The sequence below is a fragment of the Nomia melanderi genome, unplaced genomic scaffold (genome assembly GCF_051020985.1).
Source record: "Nomia melanderi isolate GNS246 unplaced genomic scaffold, iyNomMela1 scaffold0871, whole genome shotgun sequence".
NCBI classification, from domain to species: Eukaryota; Metazoa; Arthropoda; class Insecta; order Hymenoptera; family Halictidae; genus Nomia; species Nomia melanderi.
The window spans coordinates 7,334-10,000 of record NW_027475985.1 but is presented as its reverse complement, the minus strand read 5'-3'; positions in this window follow the sequence as shown (position 1 = coordinate 10,000).

Genomic DNA, 2,667 nt, shown 5'->3' with positions numbered 1-2,667 from the left:
ACCGTCGGGACTTAGAAAAATTTCGAGTACCCCGGATCGCCTGCTGGCATTACCGCACGGGCTGGACACCTCGCTCCGACGAATCGGTTTTTTCCATTTTTTTTGAAAAATAAATTTTTGTAATTTTTTTTAATGTCAAAAACGTTAATAAACGTCATGTTTACGCATGGATTAAACATTGAAATAATTTTAAAACACTTATTAAAAAAGTTGGTGTCGACCGTGGGACTTAGAAAAATTTCGGGAAGTCCGATTCGCCTGCTGGAATTACCGCACGGGCAGGACACCTCGCTCCGACGAATCGGTTTTTTCCATTTTTTTTGAAAAATAAATTTTTGTAATTTTTTTTAACGTTGAAAACGTTAATAAACATCATGTTTACGCATGGATTAAACATTGAAATAATTTTAAAACGCTTATTAAAAAAGTTGGTGTCGACCGTGGGACTTAGAAAAATTTCGGGAAGTCCGATTCGCCTGCTGGAATTACCGCACGGGCAGGACACCTCGCTCCGACGAATCGGTTTTTTCCATTTTTTCCGAAAAATAAATTTTTGTAATTTTTTTTAATGTTAAAAACGTTAATAAACTTCATGTTTACGCATGGATTAAACATTGAAATAATTTTAAAACGCTTATTAAAAAAGTTGGTGTCGACCGTGGGACTTAGAAAAATTTCGGGAAGTCCGATTCGCCTGCTGGAATTACCGCACGGGCTGGACACCTCGCTCCGCCGAATCGGTTTTTTCCTTTTTTTCCGAAAAATAAATTTTTGTAATTTTTTTTAATGTTAAAAACGTTAATAAACTTCATGTTTACGCATGGATTAAACATTGAAATAATTTTAAAACGCTTATTAAAAAAGTTGGTGTCGACCGTGGGACTTAGAAAAATTTCGGGAAGTCCGATTCGCCTGCTGGAATTACCGCACGGGCAGGACACCTCGCTCCGACGAATCGGTTTTTTCCATTTTTTCCGAAAAATAAATTTTTGTAATTTTTTTTAATGTTAAAAACGTTAATAAACTTCATGTTTACGCATGGATTAAACATTGAAATAATTTTAAAACGCTTATTAAAAAAGTTGGTGTCGACCGTGGGACTTAGAAAAATTTCGGGAAGTCCGATTCGCCTGCTGGAATTACCGCACGGGCAGGACACCTCGCTCCGACGAATCGGTTTTTTCCATTTTTTTTGAAAAATAAATTTTTGTAATTTTTTTTAACGTTGAAAACGTTAATAAACATCATGTTTACGCATGGATTAAACATTGAAATAATTTTAAAACGCTTATTAAAAAAGTTGGTGTCGACCGTGGGACTTAGAAAAATTTCGGGAAGTCCGATTCGCCTGCTGGAATTACCGCACGGGCTGGACACCTCGCTCCGACGAATCGGTTTTTTCCATTTTTTTTGAAAAATAAATTTTTGTAATTTTTTTTAATGTCAAAAACGTTAATAAACGTCATGTTTACGCATGGATTAAACATTGAAATAATTTTAAAACACTTATTAAAAAAGTTGGTGTCGACCGTGGGACTTAGAAAAATTTCGGGAAGTCCGATTCGCCTGCTGGAATTACCGCACGGGCTGGACACCTCGCTCCGCCGAATCGGTATTTTCCATTTTTCTTGAAAAATAAATTTTTGTAATTTTTTTTAACGTTGAAAACGTTAATAAACATCATGTTTACGCATGGATTAAACATTGAAATAATTTTAAAACGCTTATTAAAAAAGTTGGTGTCGACCGTGGGACTTAGAAAAATTTCGGGAAGTCCGATTCGCCTGCTGGAATTACCGCACGGGCTGGACACCTCGCTCCGCCGAATCGGTATTTTCCATTTTTCTTGAAAAATAAATTTTTGTAATTTTTTTTAACGTTGAAAACGTTAATAAACATCATGTTTACGCATGGATTAAACATTGAAATAATTTTAAAACGCTTATTAAAAAAGTTGGTGTCGACCGTGGGACTTAGAAAAATTTCGGGAAGTCCGATTCGCCTGCTGGAATTACCGCACGGGCAGGACACCTCGCTCCGACGAATCGGTTTTTTCCATTTTTTCCGAAAAATAAATTTTTGTAATTTTTTTTAATGTTAAAAACGTTAATAAACTTCATGTTTACGCATGGATTAAACATTGAAATAATTTTAAAACACTTATTAAAAAAGTTGGTGTCGACCGTGGGACTTAGAAAAATTTCGGGAAGTCCGATTCGCCTGCTGGAATTACCGCACGGGCAGGACACCTCGCTCCGACGAATCGGTTTTTTCCATTTTTTTTGAAAAATAAATTTTTGTAATTTTTTTTAACGTTGAAAACGTTAATAAACATCATGTTTACGCATGGATTAAACATTGAAATAATTTTAAAACGCTTATTAAAAAAGTTGGTGTCGACCGTGGGACTTAGAAAAATTTCGGGAAGTCCGATTCGCCTGCTGGAATTACCGCACGGGCTGGACACCTCGCTCCGCCGAATCGGTTTTTTCCTTTTTTTCCGAAAAATAAATTTTTGTAATTTTTTTTAATGTTAAAAACGTTAATAAACTTCATGTTTACGCATGGATTAAACATTGAAATAATTTTAAAACGCTTATTAAAAAAGTTGGTGTCGACCGTGGGACTTAGAAAAATTTCGGGAAGTCCGATTCGCCTGCTGGAATT